Consider the following 8,105-nt stretch of genomic DNA (forward strand, 5'->3'; position numbering starts at 1 on the left):
TGTTAGCAGACGGTGTTTGGCAGGCCCTTTGGCACGTGATCATGACTCCATACCAGAACAGGACTGAGAATACCACCAGGTGCGCAAGACCCGAATGGATCACGGACCGGAGCAAAGTGGGAATTATATAGAAACCAGGAAAAACGCATACCACGGGCACGCACCCTGATCACAAAGGGTACAGAAAGCATGGAAATGAGCTCACAGGTGAACAGAGGAGCCCACATGCAAGATTGAGGGCTACCAGGCTACTGCCACCTGATCCCCAACATGGCATTCAGGATACCAGCAGATTTCTATCATTCAAACATACATATCATACATATCATGCCAGTAAACAAGATTTAAGGTCACACACAGAGTAAGGAGGTGGAACTGTTAGGGGGGATCCTTTCACAAGCCAGAAGACTAGTGTGGAAGTAGACCCATGAACCAGACTACTAATTGCACGATAACTCCTAGAGCACATCTATGAAAGGAGACACAAGGCTCCTGGGGAATCATACAGAAACTTTGCACCAGTTCAATTCAAATGCTGAATCATACATTCACTATTATTCGGATTAGGGAGCATTTGTCAACTTAGCCAGCCAAGATGCGAAATACCCTTTAGCAAGCCTTTGGCAAAAATGTCACCAACTAGACTTAAAAGAGAACATCAGATTTACTGTTTTGGCCAGAGTCATGTGGGGGCAATTTGACTTTGCATTACGTAGGCTTGAAGCCAGACTAATTTGCAAATATAGGACTGTATATTGTGGCCTTAATTCTGACCATGAATTTGCTGTTTTCTTATAATGTAGGGGACTTCTTGTGCAGGTTATCTTTATCTGAGACTGTGACCTGGGTTTACAATATGCCAGTGCCACTAAGGATATGCCTCTCCTTAATCTATCATAACTATTAGAGAGTACAAAATTTCATCTGTCACCAATTGGGGTGTTAATGCTATTCATATTGTTATATCCAATGACAAATGTTTGAAAAAGAGTCTTACTTTTCGGACTTCTCGTACTCACATCCTTATAAAATAAGTCAGCGCCATTGAAGCTACAGCGTACTCTTTTCTGTATAAATACAGCCTTATAGTTGGCAGCAGCCTCGGTTATGTGTTACTTAAACAAGGGCACTTATTAGTTAAATGGCTATGCGTGATTTCATAATACCCAAAAAGGATTGTAAACGTTAGAAGAATTGGTGCAGGCTTCTACAATCTTTCAAGGCTTCAGAATATCAATGAATTCTGTTCAATATATATATAATTAGAATTGGCCACATTGTATATATCAAGAGCGTGTAAAGTACTAATACACACCTAAGATGGCGGCGCAACCATGCCGCTTCAGGAAATGCTATCACGGGCCAGTGAGCCTTAAATAACATATTGAGCTGGGATGGCCCGGCACTCGTGTGGGGAACATTATTCCAGCCGAGCCGATAACCAAGGTAACAGGATTTCAATACGGTCCCTTAGACCCCGTTCAGACACAGGTCGAGCGCGTATCTCATGACTTTATGATGGGATGAGATAATGAGATGTTCACAGTCGCTTACATCTGCTCTATTTACTTTCTCTCTTTCCATATGTTTCCGCATCCAACTATGAATCAATTCACACAATGACGGTGCTAGCTGCAAGACGACCAGCCCAACTAAAAAGCTTGCAAAGATGGCGACCCCCAGTTAGGGTGTAATTATATCCTACTCACGTGGGGCGGGGGATTTCTACCCAAACGCAGAGATTAACCACTATTGCAAGAGGGATACAAGAAGGGCATGCTTCGTAGCAGGTTCCCTGTCACCGCTTCATCAAATGAGATGACCCAATGAGATGGTCAGTTAGCCAAGACGAACACAAAAATCAAGAAAAGGCAAGGACAAAGACGTGTTGCTGGAACACTTAACAATCCAGATACATGTGACTGTGTATTTTGAAGGACATTGTCAAGGGGGCAGACACCATAGGCAGTTGGTATGGGCCCAGGACATTGGGTCCCTTTAGAGAAGGACTTCACAGAATTTCCTTTATCCCTCCTTCCTCCCACGGTTACCTTAGAATTTCCTTACTGTGTAGGTTTCCTACAGAAATAGGAGTTCCTCAAACTAGCTATCCTGGTATTGAGAAAATAAAGGTGTTGCAACTTCTCCACATGACCCAGCTGAATAGATTGGACGGTGATCATAATTAAGGGTCTCTTACTCGTTTGTGCAGAGGCATTATCCATAAAAGAAGAGATCCACATTCCAACGTACAAATTAATCTAAGCCCAAATTACTCCAAGGAAGAGACTTGATCCAAAGTTACTGCTTAGCTAGCAATGATCTTCTGTCCAGATAGGGTCTACCCATTACCATAATGTTAGAGTATTGTCTTGTAGTACATTCTCCGGATGTGCAAAAAGACAGAATTTGTCAAAGAATAAAGATGATTTTCCATTACCAACATCAAGACCCCATCAATTACATACAGTAAGTTAATTCACTACACCAGTAAAGTAAATGTTATCGAGAAGAGGAGACGGGACACAGCACTAGCACGCCCCCTCTTCTAGCTCAAACTAGTCTGTCAAAATACAGACTTATCTATACATTATAGTGCTGCGGTTACCACACTATAGTTGAGTATTGAGATACATAGGAAACCCGAACATTGAATTGCTAATAACTTTTCACTCGCATGATGGATTTCGCTGATATTTTGCAAACAAAAACTGTGCCACCCCTTTCCGCCCCCACCCACCCCCACACACAAACTGGAAATGTTGGGAAAGATTCTGTAAAAATTAAAGGGTTATTTAGAAAGTAAAAGAAACACTGTTTTTGGCCTTTTCCCATTAAAAGGCGACATTTCTGCACAGTGCACGGCAAAAACTGCTGGACGAAATTGGACCAGGTACGAAACAACTTGGGCACAAAGCAAAGACTCGATTTTCAGGAGGGGCCTGGGGTTATTGCATCCAGTAGTTGTTCAGTAGTGCCCACTTCTCCCAAAATTATAGCTAGGTGCTTTGCAGAAAAGAGGCTTTTCAGAAATGCCATCCTTTTTTTAAATTCGATGCGAGAGATGTTCGGGATTATCCAAAAACGGAACATGGAAAAAATGCCGTTTGGAAGAGGAAAAGGGATGATATGGCATCAAGCTAGAAGCGGGGGAGGGGATAGAGGACACAATGCGAAATTGGGCAGTTGAGGTTAGGAGTGGGTTGGGGACCAAGTTCAGTGCGCGAACGTTTTTGTATATTCGGGGTTCGTTATGTTTCCATATTCTGGGATTTTAAAAAAAACTTTATTAACACACTTGTCAGGACATGCTAGATGAGGTTACTGCTTGACAGAGGAGGTACATACATCACTAAACAAAATATTCCAAATAAAGAATCATTACCTCCCCAAAGTGTACAAACAAAAAGCATAGAAAATGCAACATGTGACCGTGTTGCACGAGGCACAAGGGAGCCGGACCCCTACACATTTACAACCACATGCCGGTTCTGATTGCAGTAAATATGCCCTAAAGGGGACCCAAATGTCCTTCGGGCGGGCTGTGGCAGGCTGCATTGCAATCCATAGTTCTTCCCTCTCATTTGCCCAGGTAATCTCTTGCAGCCATTGTTCCCTATCTGGAGGCCTAGAATGTATCCAGTTGCGCAATATACATCTTTTCGCAACTAATAAACCTAAATTGAGCAGCCTATACGTGCCCTGGGCGTTATTGTCAAGAATATTGAACAAATACACTAGCAGTGTTAACTGAATACGAACCCCAGTATTAGCTGCAAGCGTGGAACATACATCAGACCAAAAACTATTGCGCAGTAGACCGGCCCATAGCATGTGTATGTAATTGGCGTTATCTACCCCACAATTTCTCTGATGTCTCTGGTGTGAACAGTTGCAGCCGGGCCGGTGTGTAGTAACATCTATTCAGTATCTTCAGTTGCATGAGCCTGAAGCGTGAGTTTAAGGAGACCTCCCGTGTCAACCTACACATTGCATGCCATGTTTCATCTGTTATTTTTTGTACCTAAATCTACTGCCCAATTCTCTCAGACTTTGGCTGACATCTCTGGCTGCTGGCTATTTGGTGGACACCACCTTGCAACAGCATCGTGCGTTCATAATATACAAAAGTAGAGGCTTGCAGGTCGGTTCTACCGGGAAATCCGGCCACTGCCTCTGAAATGCTTTACGTAGTCTATCATATTGCAGCCATAGTGCACCCCCACGCTAAGTCTTAGCCGGGATTTCGCATATAGCGATAAAGTTGCCATCCAAATACATATCTCCTAGGAGCTGAAATCCACGCTCCCTCTAGCACCGAATGACCGCCGCATCAGAGGTGGGGGAGGAGCGTACAACACCAGAGTGGAATATCTCTGTTAGGGATGTGCCACCCCCAGCAGTTTCCACAGCTTGCGCCACGCCAGGCTTCTTACCTTCGTCGGGTCGAAATAGCACCCATCCACGTAGCTAGACGAGATAACCAGGGATCTGATATCACAGTCTGCACCTGCATGTATCTCAATTTTGACATGTGGATAGGCATGACTGTCAGTGAACCAGTACAATGCACACTCGGCCTGAGCCACCAACCAGTACAGTCTGAAATTGGGTGCAACAAACCCAGCTCTCTCATGTGATTTAGCAAGAGTAGCCCATTTCAGACGCAGCGCTGCCGAGTTCCACATATATTTCGTGAGATCTGTATTTAATACCTTTAAAAACAGTACTGAGGCCACATAGGCAAATTATGAAAGAAGTCGAGGAGCTTCAGAAGGATGACCATTTTGAACCTCGAGATTCTGCTGGTCATGACTTCCCACATCTGCTGAATTTCAATGCATCATGTTGATGGCAGCCCTCAGCACCATAAAGGTAAAAACGAGCCTTTCATTTGGTGACATGATAATTATGTAACTTAAATGCCTGGCGCATTGTGCCCAGATTCCGTCTAGATCAGCAGTCTTCAACCTTTACGTTAGCAAGAGCTACTTGTAGCTAATGGCCAAAAGGCGGTAGATACTGGGGTGGTGATGTCCAGGAATATGGGCAGTGTATTTGCTCTCATACTAATTAGGAATAACATATGCATTTACCGTGATATTAATAACTTCAAAAACATCTTTATTTCATTAATATTTATTAGTTGCTGTCGCCTAAAAATTGCCAAGCATATCAGAATGTAGGAAACCAATCGAGGCATTAAATGTGAAGGCTGCATGCTATCAGCTTGATCTTAAGGCCCAAATAGATGAGTGTAGAGATAAAGGCCAAGCAGCCTTACTCCTCCTTCTAGACCTCTCGGCGGCCTTCGACCTGGTTGACCACACACTCTTATGCAGCCACCTAGACTCCGCTGCTCATTTCTCTAAGGAGGCTATAACCTGGATCGAGTCCTTTCTGAGTAACCGGACCATGAGAGTCTTCTCTCCATCAGCCTCAGGAGACCCGATCCCTATAACCTGCGGTGTACCACAGGGATCCTGTGCATCACCCACACTCTATAACTTATTCACCAAGCCACTCTTCGAGGAAATTGACCATTTGGGTATCGCCTACACGAACTACGCAGAAGATACCCAGATCCTCCTTCCGCTTTCAGGAGATTACACCGTGGATCTGGCCTTAGTGAATAGAATCTACACCATCGTTCAGGCATGGATGGCCACCCTTGGGCTATGCCTGAACGACAACAAAACTGAGCTTATTATCTTAGGCACCCCAACCTACATATCCAAACTTAGACCTGATTATGCTAACTTCAATATTGATGGCAATAACATAAAAGTAGCAAAGGAAGTGAAGACCCGAGGCTTTTACCTAGATGCCACCCTGGACTTCTCTAAACAAGTCAACTCCTTAGCCTCTACTTCTGCATACACATGCAAACTTATCAGAGCCAGTAAACAATTCCTCTCCACAGACAGCTGCCTTACGCTTGCCAGAGCCCTTATACTTTCCAAACTGGATTACTGTAACGCACTCTACATTGGAGCAAGTAAACACACTATCCATAAAATACAGGTTCTCCAGAACAACGCCTTGAGAGCAGCTCTTAAGATCAATAGAAATGAGCATATCTCCTCTGCAAGAAGAGAACACAAATGGCTTTCAACCTTTGATAAAATCCAATTTAAGATTGCCTCCCTTACTCACAAGTGATTTAATAATAAAGCACTACCAAACCTCACGGACAGAATATGTAAAAAAAAACCTTGTCCAGACTGACGAGAACAGCCAACTCTAACTGCCTCCAAGTTCCACGTTTCAGAGTCTCGATTTATAGGAGGACATAGCTTCCCAGTTAAGGCTGGGCAATTGTGGAACTCCCTACCTCCTGGCATTAGAGAACCCCAGCCCTTCTCTAAATTCAGACAGAATCTGACCAACTGGCTAAAAGAAAATCATAAATAATCACTCGGACTAACACCTACCCTTCTGTTCTCTGATTCGCTTACTATGTGCTTGTCTACTTGAACTCCTTTCTGGATGTATTGCGCTCACCCCAATACTATGCTACTTGATCATGTAATTTACATTGTACATACTTAATTCTATGTTATTCGTCCATTTAATTTACACTGTATATACCTCTATAATGTACTATGTTTGACGTTCTTTTATATTTCTTCCTGTATTTCATGTCCCTTTGTACCCTGTAGCTAAGCTGAACATATCCTTATCTTTTGCGTCCTGATGCCCCTGGGTCTGGTGCACATTATAAATAAATAAACTAAACTAAACTAAACACTTATACCATCTGTAAAACATTTGTTTTTCATCAACTAATTAGCAACTTTGACACATGCCTCTGCAACAGCATTTGCATTGCAGCATTTAGATTACCTACTTTTTAGGATCGCAGACAGCTTCCTATGAGAACATTATTTTCATAATTTGTATTATTGCAAAATGCCTCTCAAAATTCCTCTTTTTTCCCCACTGTAACTCGGGCACTGCAGATTAAAGATGCAAATTTTCTTTCTTCTGCTCGAAGAAAAGAAATCGGTTTCCCACTCTGGATGGAAATGGTACATCTTTTGCCTTTTGTTGGCCGGTGTGCCAGCACCTGCATGTAGGATAGTTTGTTTCCTTTGGGGCTGTATGTGAAAAAATAATCTGAGGAGTATTTCAAACAATGTGTTAAACGATCTGTTTAAAAAAAATCTGCATTTACCACATTCTGCTTTGTCAACAAATAAAATCCACTGCCAGTTTAGCATGCACCCAATTCATACAAGTTGCTCACATGCCGATCATAGAATTGAGCCAAGGAAAAGTGAGCCAAAGTCTACTTTGTTGTCTACTCTTAAACATTATGTCAAAATAATTAGCTAGATTAAAAAAATTAACATGTGGAAACCATGCAAATAAAACTGTTAATCACAGGGCTAAAATAACATTCACTTGTATAGCAATGACCTGAAACATACACAAATCTCATAACAACCCAACCAGACAATATATATATATATGTATGTATATATATTGTTATGTTAACATTTTGAGCAAAGGGATTATAGTTGCAGTGAGGGGTGACTTATTCATAATGGGTGGCAGCCTGCCACCTGTCTGCCCTATGCAGTAGGCAGCATTACAAATAACAGCTGACAGGATCGTTGACACTCCCTGCAGGAATCATACAGGTCACTCTGGTGAATGACCAATGGGCCATGCCTGGCTTGCATGTACAGGGCTCCAACTTCACAAAAATTGCTTAAAATGGCAATGATGACATATTGTTTGCAATGGCATCAACATTTATTTTACAGTGCAGTGCCAGCATATCCCACATACTGCTGGTGACCAGGAATCTACTGGAATTGTCCATGTGTTAGATAATTACTTCTACAGTATTTTGCCCAATTTTTAGCAAAAACAGTGCTCATAAATTGCACCTTTTCTACCCAATATTGAAAGGCTGAAAGGCCCCTGCCAGAATTTGAACATATGCATGCAGGTGCCCCACCTATCTCTGTATATCTCCTGGTTTGTGTACATAGACAAAGGGGATCAACCCTATTAATTATCTTCCCATCCCATGGATCTCCTCAATGTGTTTTCCCTGTATTCACCACCCTGTCTTGTTGAGTAGTCTGTTAGTT

Source organism: Ambystoma mexicanum, chromosome 10 (assembly GCF_040938575.1).
Source record: "Ambystoma mexicanum isolate Mex_15411 chromosome 10, UKY_AmexF1_1, whole genome shotgun sequence".
NCBI lineage: Eukaryota > Metazoa > Chordata > Amphibia > Caudata > Ambystomatidae > Ambystoma > Ambystoma mexicanum.